Source organism: Tympanuchus pallidicinctus, unplaced genomic scaffold (assembly GCF_026119805.1).
Source record: "Tympanuchus pallidicinctus isolate F22 unplaced genomic scaffold, pur_lepc_1.0 scaffold6, whole genome shotgun sequence".
NCBI classification, from domain to species: Eukaryota; Metazoa; Chordata; class Aves; order Galliformes; family Phasianidae; genus Tympanuchus; species Tympanuchus pallidicinctus.
The window spans coordinates 44,909,131-44,927,016 of record NW_026294780.1 but is presented as its reverse complement, the minus strand read 5'-3'; the positions used below and the strand labels follow the sequence as shown (position 1 = coordinate 44,927,016).

The following is a 17,886-nucleotide window of genomic DNA, read 5'->3' as shown; positions in this document are numbered from 1 at the left end:
TCGAGCACAAAACTGAGATATTCTTTCACTGCAACTTCTCCAGCTCTAACAAAGGCACCATTCAAAAAATAAAAAATAAAAAAGCATTTCAAAGAGCAGTGTAGATGCTGGGCATGGATCGGCTCCTCACTTAAAGACAGAGGCCGCTAGCCCAAAGGAATAACTCAGACAACACTGACGCTCCAAGTTTCAGACTTTCAAGCCGTAGGCCTCCAGTTGGAACTTATCTCTGTTTTCACACATCAGTAGGTTCGGCGGAGTTAGAAATACCCAGCACGTACAAGGAAAACAATCTCTATCAGTGGATACAGCATGAACACGATAACGTGATGTTTTGCAAGCCTCGAGCAATTGTCAAGCCGCTGCGCTTTGTCAAGGCAGCACACTTGACTGTCAGGGCCACCTAACCTCAGGTCACCTTCTACCTTGCCCCCTGGCCAGGTCCCAGCACCTCCATTTACTCTCTGTAAGCGGCTGCAGCACCCTGGAGGCAGGGCCAGAGGCAATGGATGCTGCTGCCCCAACTCGAGCAGCAGCTGCCTGGGTGCATCGCTTTGTGTCTCTGAGTTAAATGATCCTTTTTTACTACCTGTCCAAACAGAAAAGAGAAGGACCCTACTTTATTCTGTCAATTTTGGGATGGTTTTGTATTTGCGTTGTTTTATTTCAGTGTTCAAGACCCTTATTCAATTAAACACAGCCACTCACAAAACACGTTTCTTTTTGTCATCCGGATTTGTTATTCCCTCGCTATACAATTTTTACTTAAACTCCTATAAAGCAAACCTCTGATTCTTAATTTTTACATTTTGTAATAGAAAATGGGGGATGATATGATGGTGTGATAGAAATGGGGGTATGACGGTATGATAGAAAAGGGGGTTTTCTTTACTACGTGATTAAGCCTTCCAATTTCAATTTGTAAACTCCGTGTAGATGGAAGCAGAATGCAATTAAAATGTAGCAAAAGAGCACTACATTTCTTATCAGTTTAATTAAATAACCATAGATGTACGTAATGTGTAAGAAAAAGAATACCCTGATCAGAACATAGAGCACTGCAAGCTGATTTATTCAGCAAGGACTAATCGCTGCTAGCTGGTGAGCTGCAGTGATTGTTTCTGGTCAGCACGACCTTCAAGACTTTAATGCTGGTACATCTCATCCTCTCGCAGTCTTCACTCATGGGCTCGATGAGAAAGAAAATTAGGAGATTGCCAGCTTTTTCATCTCTCAGTGCAGCCTTCTACTTTGAACGTAAAGTAAATGAGTACATTAAAAGAAGAAAAAGCTATTGGAAGCAGCTTCAGCATTCTGTGGGTTACAGTTCCAAGCGCTCTGGCAGTGACTCCCCACCCCTTCAGTGGTTTGACTTGCTCCAAAAATCTGGCGTCAAAAAATGTGTCGTGTAGCACTTTTATTGTGTTATTTTAAAATACCTACAGTAAATGTAACCCTAGAACAGGCTGCCCTACTTCCATATTTAATTTTAAGTGGTCTTGTTAAAAAAAGAAACATTTAATTTAAATAAAATAAAGTATACATATATAACTCATTAAACTCATATTAATCATTCCAGTAGGCCACAGAAGCAATAGAAAATGTGGATTCCCTCCTTTCTGATTTATCAGCCACTTATGCTACGGAGCGTTCAGAACAGAACGGGTTCCTACTGTGCCTGCTGGTGTACGCATGAAGTTAAAGAGACAGAGCCCTGGCAGAGAGGTTTGCCTTAATTTGCTCAACACCTGAGGTGTTAAAAGTAAAGCCAAACAGGAGAAGCTTTTTGCTTTCTTTTTTTCAGTAAAGCACTGGCTGTTCAAGTGCAGGTTTACCAGTGCCAGGAGGCAGAGTGTGGGGGGATGCCACAAAGGGCCCCAGATCCTCCATCCCCTCTTGTTCCCCTTACCCTTGAGTTCCAGCTGCATTCATCCAGGCCTATGGACTGGCAGTTGGAGAGAGTTGAAACGAACCAGGGAACTGAATGTAAGCAACAATGGCATTAAGCTCTGCTAAAGATAGAGGCTTCCCATTGAATTTCCTTCCTGCGTGACGCTGGAGCATAAACCTAGCACCAGGACCACTTCTCAAGTGGAAAGGAAGAAAATTATTACTGACAAGGTCCAAAGACTGGGATACTGGCCTGCTCAGTTTTGAACTGTGCCTTACAGATCGGCATTACAGATCTGTGGATTCAACTGATTTCCTTAATATGGATCAGAATGTAATTCCTGCTCCCAGATTACTGTGTTGGAAACCAAGCTGTCCCATGAATTTTCTAGCTTTTGGGGGGTTTTGTTTGTTTGTTCATTTGTTTTTGGTTTGTTTGTTTGTTTTTGTGGACTGAAAGATTTCCTTTCTTGTAGTAGAGAGAATCTGAAAGCAAGTGTAAGGAAGAAGAAAAATCATTGGTCAAAATTACAGTGGTAACAGCAAGTTTCTAAAGAGATCAATTTTTGTTTAGGTAAAGCCAAGATTAAGCAAAAAAGAGAGAAGGTAGAGGCGTTTCACTAACTCATTACAAAATTGTTGACTCGGGTTGGCTCTCGTTGGTTGAATTTTAGAATGGTCTTGAAAGTATTGTTTCATTGCTGTAAGATTGGGCTAGGAGAGGCTCATAAATCAACTGTATCTTAGAATGGAAGAGAGATTGGGCTGTCCATTAACCCACCTCTGACAGGAGGCATAGGCCAGTTCCTAGCCAAGTGAGCAGCAGGAAAAGGACCAGCACACTTGACATTGCCCATGGTGCCAGTACCCAGTTTTTAGCTCGGATGTGTCCCTGGCTTGATGCGATCTGTCTGCTCAATGACCTTCATTAGATCCTTCTCCATGTTCTTCTGCAGCCCCTCCTTGAATCCACGTGAGCTATTTGTACTACCTGTACTATCTTAAGGCAAAGAATGTCACAAGTATATTACCCTCGTGCACATAAAATAATGCAATTTTTTATACTATTTGCTCTGAACTTGCCTACTGACAGCTTCATCTGATGCACCCTCATTACTGTATTGGTAGTGAAGGCAGAAAGTTGATCCCTGTCCATCCTTTTCATGTGCCATTTTAAAATATTTATTGCTATTTTGAAGAAGCATCGGAGGGGCAATTAAAGACTGAAGTAGAAGCTGCAGTCTCTGTGCTGGAAACCTTTTTCTTCTTAGCTCTCGGCCACCGCTCAGCCCACTCTCTGTGGCAGATGCTGGAGCTGCTCTTGTACAGAAGGCCTTCCAAAATCCCAGGGAACTGGAAGCTCCACCGAGCACACTTGGGGAGAGCTACTCTTTCCCACTGTTAGGGATGATGCATTGGAGGAAAAGATGCAGTCATGCATATTGCGCTCTTAAAGCCCTGCCGGTCTTTCTGCAAGCAGAATCTAAAAGAATAGTAGGGAGTGGAAATAAAGAAAAGAAAATTTGCTATTCCACAGAAATCAGCCCCATTCTAAGAACATCACTTGCTAAGAATTAAAGCTCAAGGAATCAGTGTAAACTTCAGCTGAAAGCTGAAGTAAAAACCTAAAGTAGTTCAAGCCTTTCTCTAAGGGAGCAAGACTTTGTTTCTGGAGTTTGGCAGCAGACCTTAATCAGGCAGAGCTGACAATAATTAAAACAGCAGAAGCTTGTGAGAATTTCCTAGTATTTCCATAGGAGATTCATGGAATATATTCTCATTTTACTTGCTTTTCCATATTCTCATTTTACAAGGCACAGGAATATCTCTCAAGCAAACAGGAAGGTCCAGTTTCTATTGGTGAGAAAATATTGAGATATATAATGGGACCCATTTTCATTCTTAGGTAAAAATACAAACAGAATTCGTTCAGAAACCTTACTGCAAGGTAAGATATATCGTGTCCCAGTACAGAGACATTCTGTAGAATTCCAGGTAGTGTTAAAGTTCTTAAACAGCACAATACTACTGAAAGCAGAGGTTAGGAGAAATGCTGATGATGCTAAGATACGTGGACAGAAAGTCTTCTAATTTAGATTTAGTGAGAGGTACTCTGTGTAAGACAAAATATTCTGCACTGTTGTGAAACAGTTTCTGTCAGTAAATTTCACACTGGCAACACCCAGACCCAGTTACAGCCATCCTGGGTTTGGCTGCAGAATCTGATTATTTCTTCAGAAGAATATGCGTGGCTAAGCAGGTACAGAGACAGTGCTGAAAGTTTCACACAACGCAAAGAAAGGTGAAAGGAAAAGGCATCCACAACTCATGTTTCTAGGAAGGTCAGCAGAGCATTTTTCCTGGAACTGTCAGTGTTGCTCCTGGTAGAATGGGGCACCTACTCTTGTCATGAATAAGTGCTTGTTTAGGATTTCCCATTTGAAAATGGTTCCTCTGGAAGACCAGTCACTGTGGTTGGCTGCCCATTATTGTGGTTAGATGGACTGAAGGTCAGGAAGGGTCAGAACCTCTTAACAACAAACCCCAAAAGTTCCCTGATGTGTGTCAGGTGAAAGTTACTGAACAGTCTTACCTCTCACTGGGTCGTTGACAAAACATATCATTGGTTATCACTTTGACTATCAGCACTTGTTCAGCAAGCCTCTGAAAAACAAAACCTAGTGTACTTCTGATTCAAGGTACTGGGTCCTGCCTCAGAGATACACAGAGAACATCCCCCAAGCATCACAGAGACTTTCAGGGTGAGCAAATCCCTGTATCTGAACAAGCTGCAGTCACATCCAGTAAGAAGATGACACCATACTGAGGACCTGTGATTGGTTTGCCCCAAATTTAATGAGGAGAGGACTTCTTCATGTGCCACACCATTTGATTTGGTGCTGGGGAGCAACAGGTCAACTTTGTGCAGAATGTAGACAAAGTATAGTATGTCTTGTGAGGGACTGTAAATGCTAAAATGCTTTCAGTGAGCTTAACAGATGTTTGGAAGGAGTTTAACTGACTTGTTGCTGTTCAGCAACCCGATAACCATGTGTTTAAAATCAGTGTGGCTGGTTTTTTTAGGTCTAGAACCATTGATTCTATGGTTTTTAACCCATGTGACTTGAGCCAATCACCTGTTGTGGCACTACACTTCAGTTTATTATCTTCTAAGACAATTGCTTTTGGGAGAGAGGCAGGAAGAACACCAGAACAAAATAAATGTCTCTTGGTTCACGAGGAGGATTTGTGAAGGGTTGCTCTCTGCAGAATTAGGAATATGCTGTGTGGGCTCCTGTATAAAGGACACTTTGCAGGCTGATCTTGAGAATTAAGGATTGGTGAGGAATTGGTCATGGATCCAACATCAGTCCAGATTTGAAATAGCAAATGGAAGTGTCACAGTACTGATGGCTCACAGCATAGGGCTAGCCACTCACCCTTTCTGTAAGGAAAGTGGTAGGTACAGCAGCTTCTGTTAGCAATCCATGGTGGCATATTTGCTCCTGCAATCTGTTGTAAAAGGAAATCTGTTTCTGGTGTTTGTTGTTTCTGACTGGCTGGATAGTTTTTCAGGGAATAAGGGATAGAGAAGGCACAAGAACAAGTCAGACAGCTCTATGGACAGCACAGACACTACGGAGGTGATCGCTGCTATCAGGACTCTAAATGCATCAGGCACTTAACACAAAGCCAGTCACTATCAAGGTCCCTGCAGGGAGCATCCAGAAAATAAAATAGTTCTTTTCAGGCCATGGACTTTAAAATACATGAATCAAAGAACCACCATATTGCTGATGACTCTTTCATCCCTTGCTATGTGCATGTGCTTGTGCTTGGAACCGCAGTCCTCCGGCCAACTTCCCTGTCGGTGGGCTGTGGGCACAAGTATGGCCTAGAAGCCCAGAACCACTGCTTTTAAGACACTTAGTATGAGACACTGCCTTAAAGCATAACTGTAGCTTTATTCATGGAATTTAGAAATAAACTGATTTTTCCCCCCCCCCTAGGGAAATCCCCTCCCTCCTTCCCCCACTGTCTGTTTCCTTGTGTCATAAATAGGATCTGAAGAATCATGCTAGGGAAAATATTAAACCTCAGTAACTCATGACTCTCTTATCTGTATAGAAGGAGACATATCTGGTATAGTAATTTAAACCATATTTCTTAATAGTCAGTAGGAGACCTAATTTACTGCATGAAATTAATTACAGTACTACACATAAAAGTTAAATGAATCACACAGTACTTATATTGCACTGTTTCTACCTTTGTGGTATGGAGGAAATAATGAAATCATGAAAGTTTGTACTCACAGCACTGTTTAATGCCCTGAGGACAGAGAGCATAAGGGTGCTTCAAGTAATCCACTGACACCGTCTAATAATTAGACTCTGCTCGTCCAAACTGTCCTTGTACTCACGGGGCACATACACACCAGCAATGAGCTATATCTACTCAAGCACTCAAGAAGCCAAAAGCACCCCAGCTGAGTTATTCATATGCTTCATAAAAATCGGGCAATTAAAATAATTTTCTGTGCTTTGGCCAACTTAGATGGAAAGCTTGGCTACATAAGTTAATATGCATGCAAACTACATTAAGAAAGCATCGTTCTCTTTATTACTGTTTCTGTGTATCACAGTGTAAGTATGGAGAGCCCAGAACTACCTACAAACTCTAATACTCCAGAGAAAATATTTTCTTAATTTTGACGTCCTCTTAACTTATTCCTCACAATTGGCCAGAGACTGTCTTTCTGAAGTACAGTTTATAGCACTTTGGTCAGTCTAATTTTGATTATGCTAAGTAACCAGATTACCATCTCTTTAAAATAATATTGAATCTTTTAAGACAGAATAACTCAAAACAACTGCACACCATGTTTTCCCAATTCTATCTCACCTTCCAACTATACATTCTCTATAGAACTATAGAACCATAGAATCAAAGAACGGCTTGGGTTGGAAGAGACCTCAAGGATCATCAAGCTCCAACTCCTCTGCTGCATGCAAGGCACCAACCTCCATATCTAATACTAGACCAGGCTGCCCAGGGCCCCATCCAGCCTGACCTTGAACACCTCCAGGGACAGGAGGTCCTCTCTGGGCAGCCTGTGCCAGCACCTCACCACTCTCCTGGTGTACTTTCCTTGTATCAATCTGTCCATCTTCAATTAAAAAAATCTTCTGTTCTTTATCACATCATTCCAGTTTAATTGTGTGTGGTTGTTTACCTCACTCAGTCAAACAGCATGTATTCTTTTTCTTCTCAGCTGCCCCTTGGTAATTCTTACTGCTTCTAAATATCTTTATTTAATCCATAAGAAATGTTTTCAAAGTTGTTAAGTGACACATTCATTGGCACCTTTGAAATAGCAGTTAGAGCATTCTATACTATTAGTTGTAGGGTTTTTTTTTTTCTTGAGTATCATATCATCTGAAGTAGATTACAGACACCTTGCTGGGCATTGATTTTCTTAATCGTCTCATTGGGCCCTGAAGACACATGGAGAAACTACATTTCTCTTCCTAATAAATCACCTCTGGTTAACGAAATCTTTTCTTTAGTCTGAAAAAATAATACTAACTGATTGATAAAATACTCAATGGGAATGTTGAAAATATAGTTAATATTTTATAACTTCAAACTGTAAATGTGAATACTCAATTACTAAAAAAAAATCAGAGACTTTATGCACACTTTGAAAAGCAAGTTCTGAGAAGTGGGCAAGCTTAGATTTTGATTTGAAGTAAAAGAAGCCTTAGCAGTTTCACATTTTTCTCAATTTGTTCTATTCATCATCCACAATTCACATCATTCTCTCTTCACGAAACGTCTTGGATCATAAGCTACTACTTTGATTTTCATGAGAAAAACTAAAAAGTGTGAATTAAACGTTCTGAGGTTATTTGCTAGACATGTTCTTCCCAAAGCTTCTCTGAAGAAAGCTGGTTTTCTTCTAAACTATATTAATATAAAGAAGCAGTAGTATGTAATTTATATTCTTGTTCCACAGTGCTGTGGGAATTTTAACATAGAGCGTACTTTGCCTGTAGCAAACAAACCTGTAATGCAGTCAATTACTGTTGGTAAATAAGACTCCTAAAATTACATACATCACATTGACTACAATCTCTGTCTGGACTGCTTTGTGTTTTAAAGGCTTTGAGACGATAGTGGTCTTCTTCTAATTCAGTTCTCAAATAACTTAAATAGATGTCTTCTGCTTTAAAAACTCCTTAAGCCAAGACCTGGTCCAGTGTAGATGACTCACGTGCTGTACAAAAGAGGAACGTTACACTGGAGCTCCTTGGTTTTAAAGCAGGATAACAAGACAGGTCTGCAAAAGCGAAGGATTGCTTCTTCTCTTACTTTCTTACTTAAGCCTTCTTCTCTGGGAGGTTAACTAAGCAGAAATCATTTGAGTCTCTGTATGCTATTCACATTTTTAATACAGCTGTTCCTAATAATTGAAATGTTTCTCACACAGTTTGAATGAAGGTACAAAAAATGCCCATTTTCATATATTCAGTCTTTGCTGCCACAGACCAAATACAAGAACTATCACTGCAAGATGAGCACTTCAATTTGAAGACTTTAGCTATTGTTTGAGATGAACACAGAAATTCTCAAGCTGCGAACAGATCTGCATTTTTACTATTTATCACAATAATAAATACAATTAAAGGCTTTTCTCATTTTCCTTCAAACTGAGTTTCTTAGAAGGATCAGACGTGCTCATCAGGATTTTCAGCAGACTGAACATGGTCAGGATTTTGAACAGGCAAATGAACCTCATCCTTCCAGTATCCTTGCTCTTCCGTGTCACGTATTTTATGTTCTACCGAAAGCACACATGCGAATGACTCACATTATAATCAAGGCCATGAATGTCAGTAACGTGATCCATACATGTTCTTTAATGTTGTTTTTGAGTACAGGAAAATAAAATAAATTGAGGTTTGGAGCACAAATACAAGTGATACTTTCTAATATCACTAACTAATTTCACTTTGGGGTTCCATTATGACAGCACAGATACTAGGTTTCATTTTTATTACTAACAGACTTCACTTATCACAGCAAAAAATAGGCTGCTAACCACAGAAAGTAAAATTGATCATCAAAGTTCTGGTTTTGCTTAGGAGTCAGACTTTTTCAGATACTCTGTAAAGTAATACACTCTGGTTATCTATTTATGACTTAAAAGAAACTACATGTGTTTTGAATGCAATATATTTCCCCATAATATCAACAAAGCTATACATACCTGAGGAGCATGTGCTGGAAGTCAAGGGAAGAGTGTATTGCTGATGCTGGAACAAAGGCACACAGCCTCCTGTGTGGAGGCTCACACAGTGCAGTCAGGTACCAATGCTGCTTGCACAGATAGGTGAACTTTTATCCTTGTCCATGATCTGCAAATACAGAGTACATGCATGTGAAGTTCAACGTTAAAATTGGTGAAAATTAAAATACAAAAACGCATACAAAATAGAAAAATGCCTCTATTGATAAAAAGATGCCTGTATTTTTAATGATTTATCATGCATTCAGACTAGCTAATTTCATTTCTGCATTTCATAATTTATTTTCAAATTACTTATTAAATTCCAGATTATTTATTGAGTTTAGTGGAGCTAATGGAGTTAGGAGAGAAGATAAATGTAAGAGCACTGTGGTGACAGAAATTCATTGTTTAAGGTGTTCTAAATTGCCAGTGAGGAGGATGCTCCAGCATCTCTGGATAGCACAGTTCCAGTCTTTACCCATCCTTGGACTCAGAAGTGCTGTTAAGTGCTGTAACCCAAAATTAAGATAATCTTTTCTTGTCTTTCCACAACAGGCTACAAAAGATAACTGATGAATGTCTTCTTCACAATAATCTTTAGATGTCAGATTCTTTTATTTTCCCCTCAGTCCTTTCTTCTGCAGACTAAACAAACACAGCTTTTTCAAACTGCGCCTTATAAATCTCGCTCTGCAAAAGCCTTTTCACTCATGTGTTCTCCTACAGATTCTCTTTTACCTGGACATTGAAATAATTTCCCTTTCCTAGATTTCAACACAATGATGCGATTTTATTTCCTTTTTTCTTTTTTTTTTTCTGGCCATTTTGCTCAAGTGTTTCTTGTTGGCTTGCTTGATTGATTTTGTTTCATCTGTAAAAGTACATGCTATCAATATCCTCTGGAGTTTTGTGGTGCTGTAGAGCAGCAGGGCCCGCAGAGCCTTGAAACAAAACACATCTGTCCATTTTTTCAGTCACTTTTTTGGAAATCAGTAATGACACTTAATTCTCTTTGAATGATTCGCTTGTTCTCATTTTTTTTCCTTTCAAGTAGTGGATGAAACAGGGATTTTGTATGCCTTCTGTTTAGTAATACTTAACTTTTAGGTGTAATGCCTAAAACAAGAATGATAATATTCTTAATAAATGAGCAGCCATACAGATGGACAGAGAAGCGTTTTTTTGCTGTGAGAATCAGGCATAAACAGAAGGAAGGTTTGACTCAAAGCCCACATCCCTCTCCCTTGCCTCAAAACAGATCGCAGTGCCTTCTGAATCAGAGGTAGAAGGATGCTGCTAGCTGAAATATTCAGTGGAGTCCCTTTTGATGTTTACAGAGTTACTAGTTTGTGGTAAACGCGTGTCACATTCTGCACTGTTTTCAATATGAGTTTTGTCTGAATAAAGCCGAAATATTCTGGACCAAGAAAAATAAAACAAAGGATGTAAGATAACAGATCAAAGAAGTGCTTTAAATGCTGCGGTGGCTGTCTTTCTTCACATTTATTTCCAGCTGCCTGCCTTTGGAGAATCTAGTGTCTTTACTTTTTTAACCAGAGATAGTTTATCCTAGGAATCTCCAAATTATTTCCTTGAAAAGAAAGACAAAAAGTGAAAAACTGGTCAAAGGTCTACGACATGTAGCCCAGATTTTCTGTCTCTTTGCTCTACTTCACTCGCACAGACTGTACCACTATACCACAGTCACGTATGAAAGTTCTTCTAAGAAGTGGTTTCTTCGGTTTGCTTTTACTTCTTAATATTCATATCTTCTATTCTTAGGGTAGTTTCATAATGAATTCCCGAAATTTAGTAGTTGTTCTCTGTAATCTAACTAACCTAGCCATTTGCAAAGCATCCAGACCCCAAAGTACCCAGGTGTGCTCCCTTTGACAGTGAACTCTGTGGCTCCCAGCAGCTCCTGCTCACAGCAATCCATTTCCCACGTCAGAAAAAGCCTTTTCACACCTTCTCTGATGATTTCTGATGCATTCACCTCCTGGACATGTTGAAGCTTGCTGCACAGCTCCCAAAAGCAATGGGAAAAAACCCTTTCTCTGGGAACAGAGAGGCAACCCCACAGCACGTGGCTATTCAAGCAAGAGTGATGAGCACTGAACATACTCAGAGTGAGCAGAGAAGCAGTTTACCAACACTTTTCCAGCAGACAGTCATACCTGTGCTATCTGCTGTATTTTTCCAAATCTCTTTTCAGAGAAGCCTTAAAGTGACTTTTTTCCCCCTCAAAACAGGAACTGCTAGCTCTGACAGTTCAGACATTAGGCTCAGAGAGAAGTGGACAGCTTCAAATATTTTGTTTGTTTCATGCCATTTCCTGAAACTGAAATTACAGAATTTTACATAATGCATTTGCATTTCAAAATTACAAGGTCACTGTAAGAACTTTTTTTTTTTTCCCAGCCAGATATGTAATACGTGTGACATTGGCTTTTTTTTTCCTCCATCCATGTGAATGCAAATCTACTTTCTTCACCCTGATGTTCTCTTGCCTTTACGGATGCATAATTTCTGTTATTTGCAAAAACAGAACTATACCGAAGTCAAAGGCATGGAATCAGACATTAACACTGTAGATGTGATTTTGCTGAACATATTTCCCCACCACATTGCACATATGGATGCCAGCATAACAGTAAGGCCTGAAAAGCCCACTTAGTTCCTCCAGAAAAGCTGCTCGAGTCTTAAGGACTTGAAGGACTTGCTCTGCACTTCTTAAGGACTGCTTCTCCAAATAAGTTACGCTAGTTAATCTGCAGACAAATTTATGCCTGAATAGCTGTTAAGATGGTCTCTTTGTTTCCCAGCATTACATTAAGAATTGTTTCCTACTAAGTTGTTTCCAAACACCTACTCCCATTTTTTCCTTCTCAACTTCTGGCCACTTTATTTTGATCTGCAGCATCCTAAAATTTTCCCCAATTTATTTATTTATATCCCTTATATACTGAATAAATTTAGTCAGTATCAAGCATACAGAAATTTTAATCAAGCAAAATCAAGTTGTTTGTGAATTCAGTAAATTCGGCAAGTTCTCATGAATGTGGTGACCCTGTGCTGAATGTAGGTATTTTCCTTTGAACTGCCTGTGACACTTCATACCACAATGCCTCAAACATTATAGATGTGCTGCTATCAGCACTATACATAACTACTCTAAAAATTATTAGCTCCTTAATTTTATCTATTTTCAAACGTAATGTACAAAGAGACAACATTCTTCTTATAACCCCGATGGCATTCTGATACATTTCTTGAGTTTTTGTGATAGATTGATATTTCAAGAGCCGATTTTGCCAAGTATAAAGATCCTCAGCACTCACCAGAGGACCTGAACCCCCTGCAGAATCTGCACATTGTTTTCTCTCTCTACATCTGAGTAACTAAAATGACAGTATTCAACTGAATGTTAGCAGATCATGTTCTAATATTGTTCAACTTGCCATGTTTTCTCTCTCTCTCTCTCTCTCTCTTCTTTTTTAAATGTTTTTAAAGTTAAGCAGTTAATCCCAGGTCTTAAAATAGTCCATGAATGTAATGTTATTTCCTCTTTTTGTGTATCCCACACGTAGCTTTCTACAACCTGTAAAATCAGAAGCAACAGTGAAAACAACGGGTGACCTCACTAGGTCAAACTTTGACCTGGAACCTAAGAGTAATTACATCACATACTGGCAAACTGTCCAAGTAATTCAGAGATTATATTAATCCCAAGATATTATTGCATATCCCTTTCAGAAATCTGTACAAATATTCAGTAAAGCACTTATTCCATCATGTGCAGGATGAGATCACTACTCTGAAATATGCCCGATTCAGCATCAGATCCTTCTCAAAAGACTAAGAACAAAACACCATAACCAAACACATTATATGCCAGGCTTGTATCCCAGAAGGAACTCCACATACATAGGACTCAAAATGCTTTATATTAATGAACTAAATCTATTTACCCAGTCATATGCTAACTTCTTTGGGTTGACGGTTGAACTAGATGATCTTAGTGGTCTTTTCCAACCTCAATATTTCTATGATTCAGTGATTTTTTACTGTAACCTTGCTTCCTCAGAAAGAATCTTTGTTCACCTACACAGCTTTCCAATTTCATTTAAAAATACAGTCAAGTGAGAACTGCTTTACCTTTTGCTGTCCTTCTCTGACTTTAGCTTAGTGATTTATTTTCAGCTTTTCTTTGTTATCTTTAAGTCACTTTACATCAAAATTTATACATTCATTGACATTTCGATTGAAGAAACCACAGTCTGAAAGGTAACTATAGATGACTGGCTTTCAAGCCGTTGCAGCTTTATCTTAGAGCAGGCTGTACAGCTGTTATCACCGCCAGCGGCACCTCGTTCATAAGGTTGATCTGTGTCACTGGGCTGAGCGGGGCCCAGATGTGCGTTGGGCTCTGCCATGGGACAACCAATGGCTTTGAGCTGTTAGCGTGCTTTTTGGTGTGCTTCTGGGCCAGGCCGAGAAGCCAGGAGCAGCACGGGTTGGGTATTGTGCTCAGCAGGCAGTAAGGACAGCTGCCACCCAGAATGGCCAGTTGTGTGAACGGGAGCTGTGACACGCTATCCACCTGCAGCTGCACCACGGCCCTTTTGTTTTCTAGCACAGACGCCTAAGAAAATAAAGGCAGAGACTCAGTGCATCGCCTCGTGCTGCTGTTATCAGAGAGCTGCTGGCATGGAGAGGCCCCCGTCAGCTCCCGGTGGCCACAGCAGAGGCGCTCGGCCTGCTCAGAAGCGGCACAGAGCCTGAGCCATGGGTGCAGTTGGATACCTGTCCATATTTACAGTCACCCTGTTTGTTTGCTGTCTCTTCAACTGGGGAAATCCGTTTTATCTTTGCACAGTAGCAAACTCACAGTTTGCACTCCCAGTTCATTTTTATTTTAAGCCGTTTAGTAGTTTGTATCTTACTTCACTGACCGTTTGTTTTCAGGGGAACCCTATTCTCATTTTATTGCAGTGTTAGTGCTGCACGAGCTTTCTGCTGTTACTTCCCAAACCTTGCATTTTTCTGCCAGTGATGTTCACTGTGATTCCTGCTTTTCTGGCCCATGTATTGAACTAGAAGTAATGTACATACTTAAGGTCTTCATTTTAGGTTTGTTGTTTTTTTTCCTGATCACTATCAGATCCAGGACTGAATTAGCTGTCATTACTTATTCTAGTAGTATTAATAAAAAATACCCTATATCTCGGATAAAATAAATATGACATTAAAGATATTCTCTATGTTAGCAATATGTTGTAGCCTATTTGGGAACACTCTCGCACATAATTCAAAATCCTCTATTAAGCTTTTCCACACCCTTATTTTCATATCATCGCACAGTCCTTCTTCCCAGCCCTATAGAGAATCACATGAAATAAACCTTCATCACAGCGTTCATGGATCTTCCATTTTCATGTGTAATATTATTTCTGTGCCTGCCAGCCATGTGAACTGCAGGGGCTGCATGCAGGGTGGCTGTTTTTATAAATTACGCTCCCTCACCTGATCTTCCCTATATAGAAACAGATAGTTATATTCTATTTATGCCTTAGCCAGGCTTGTTTGTAATGCAATCAAAAAGCATTTCATGGAATTTGTTGTGGCACTGCACCTCTCAAGACCACACGCACCTAAGCTGTGCTTATGAACAGAAATATCTAATTTCACATGATTATTTCCTGAAAGAGTTTCTAGATTATGTATATTATCACATCTCAGTGTAGTAGTATTCACTCAATGTCATTCTCTTCTTGCTAGTGTTTCCCTATGGCTGCATTCGTTTATTTGCTGAAAAACTTGTCTTGCTTTGTTAGTATTTCCAGCTATGCTTTCCTCACTATTCTTCATATGTTGAAGAGAGAGAGATTTTAACTGGTTATTTTTACTGAGACACTGTCACCCAGAAATTGCAATTAAAAAACCCAACACAAATTTGAGTGTAAAAATACTTCCGTCTTCAAACTGTAGCCCTATATTTTAGGTTAGTAGTACGGTTAAACAAGCAACAGTTTTGTACCTTATGTAATGCCATTAGAGTACTCCCAAAAACAAAGTTGATTCTCCCGTGCTAATTCAGTTTGATGTATTTCCCTCTAACAATAATATGCCAATCTTAAAATTATATTATTTTTCATGATAAGACCATGTTCCATAACTACTGTAAAACTGATAAAGGTATTAAGGAACAGTCTGTTTCAGGATGTTATTATATTACATTAAATAGTCAATGAAAAGGACAGAATGTCAGCAGCTATAATTTAACTGTATGCATGCCATTTTATATAATATGAGGATAATACTAATAGGCTTTACATAGTTTTTAGAAGTCTTTCTTTCTCACTCCATGGATAATTTTTGTATGGTTCATTCAATAAGATTAATTGCAGCAGATCCATTCTAATAGAAGACTTACCAGTGTTACTATACAACCCAAAACCCCGTCCTCCATATAACTACTACTGGGTCCAGTATTGCTCTGCTTTCTAATTCTTGTATAGAACGTCAACCTCATACTCAGAAAATGAATCTGACATTTAAAAAAAAAAAAAAAAAGCTTTTTTAATGGACTCAAAATCACGCAGAATTCTTGTAATTACACTGGTTTAAAACTTCTGGGCATCACAAATGATATGCTCAGCCACACCCAAGCATTTTGTCATAAGTTACTATCATTACTGTAAGCTATCGTAAGTACCAGGAGAGGCTGCAGAACCATATTGTACATATCAGAAAAATTCCAAAATGTCACTATTTTATCATGTACTTAGCTTTCCTTTCACTGAACTATGTCAAATCCAAGCAGTTCAGATTGCGCAAAGAACATTTAGTAAAGATTACAAAATGTGTAGGTATCTACCCCTCAGAAAACATTAACTTTTATTGCAGATTTCTGCTGTAACAAGCATGATTTATAAAAAAAGATCAACTACTTTTATGGATGTACATCTTCTAGTTGTCCTTTTTTTGTTACTCTAACTGTTTCCATTACTGTCAATACAAAGCACTCTTTGTGCTAGCATTTCCTCTTTGATCTATCTGCAAATAAAATCTAAATGCTCCTGCAACGCCAATTATGAAGGCAGAATGTTTGCTTTCTTTCAGATGCTCCTTTTAAGTTAGCAATCCTATACTGAACCAATACCTTAAATTTGTATTTTTATGGGAATGTTCATGCCTGTCCATAATTATTATGCCACTGATGTGGATTCCCGTGAGGCATGTGTGGCATAAAATAAACTGCTGTCACTGAGTGCTTGAGTTTCTTATCTATTGGAAGTCCTGAAATGGCACATCTGATCATGCTTAAGACAGTTGTTTAAGCTGATGGATGTATATGTGAGAAAAAAATGGATTGGTTTTGAACCAAGAGAGTTTGGAAAGTCCGGCGCGAAAAGGAACAGGAAACTTAAACTAGGAAAAGGAAGTAAAAAAAGAGAAGATAGAGAAGGAAACAAACTTAACAGGAGAGATTTTTAAGCAATGGGTCTGAATAAAGAAAGTACTACCGTAGGGAGGAGGAAAATAATTTTATCCTTCAATAAGTCAGAATTTGCTAGTCCACAACCTTTAAGGTATAACCCACTTTCTGCAAGTGAGCCATGTCTCCATATTTACCAAAAAAAAAACAAAAAACCAAACAGACTAATGCTATATTTTGTTAAATTTAAATTACTTTAATGTGGGTTCACATTTGATTTTACATTTCTACAAACATCTTTAAATTACAAGTTCATTAGGAAACCAGCACACTTAATTTGCAGTCACAGCAATACTTCTAGATGATTCAAAACCGTACAAAAATAAAATCACAGTAGTGCCATCTTCTCTTTCTGTCTCTTCACTACAGTACTGTCTCTCACAGAAAATACTGATATCAGCATCAGAGGAAATGGTCAGCAGTCATCCAGATCAGAAGTTAGGACAGTGCTCTCAGGACAGGAGGCAGGATGATCAGAGAGGGAGCAAATGAGAAGCTTCAGAAGAGATGGTAGCTAAAAAAAGCCAGGGAAAGATAAAAAGACAGAGAAAGATAATAAGATGGGACAGGAAAAGAAAAAACAAGCAGGAAATACACAAAAAATAGTGACAGTAACAACTGTACTTATTTTATAAATGGTACAAGAAGAAGACAAATAAAGGTGAGGAATAAGGCTATTCTTAACAAATAGAAAGGTTTACAGAAAAGACCCAGCATGGCTTAGTTACCCCTCTCCTCTGGTGACAGTCCACTCACTTCACTTTTAGTTTAAGCTAGGCAGTTAAGGCAGAATTCCTGTGAAGCCAGTAGACTGAAACGGGCACCTCCAGAGGGCGATTCATCCCATCCTAAGGCTTAAATCTCAGACTCTGAACCATATCTTTGGAATGTTATTAATTTCTTGACGTTCACTAGGTTTCTGTGAGCATAGGTAGGCTGAATACTTATAGGTAACGACACTAAGATTAAAGTAATACGAAAGAGAGCACATTTTCAACTTTCTTTATTCCGAACAAGCAAAATTTACTAACAGCTTTCATCTGCACAGAATATGCAGTATGTTTGTGTCGTGGGTTTTTGTTGCAGTTGTTTAATTATTATTACCAAACATTAATATATTGAGCACAAAAAAAGAATTCTGATCCAGTCAAAATTAAGTTTGCTCTTCTGTTGGGCAAATCTATGTACTACCAGAGACTTA

The 17,886-nt window shown here is 39.0% G+C and overlaps 2 long non-coding RNA genes across 32 annotated transcripts in view; one reads left to right on the top strand and one right to left on the bottom strand.

Annotated features, from left to right (window-relative positions):
* LOC128071673 (uncharacterized) overlaps positions 1-17,886 on the top strand; it is an 87,649-nt gene that overhangs the window by 5,747 nt on the left and 64,016 nt on the right. The window lies entirely within an intron of this gene.
* The window catches only part of LOC128071672 (uncharacterized), a 67,826-nt gene that overhangs the window by 25,399 nt on the left and 24,541 nt on the right, over positions 1-17,886 (bottom strand). For 17 of the 24 annotated variants that reach the window (XR_008201957.1, XR_008201958.1, XR_008201941.1 and 14 more), the window contains exon 6: positions 9,164-9,311. This is a non-coding gene — a long non-coding RNA (uncharacterized LOC128071672). Of the gene's footprint in view, positions 1-4,153; positions 5,404-9,163; positions 9,312-11,361; positions 11,526-15,620; positions 15,735-16,860; positions 17,200-17,886 lie in introns of those variants that run through there. The other 7 variants (XR_008201951.1, XR_008201953.1, XR_008201948.1 and 4 more) reach the window with 5 other exon arrangements.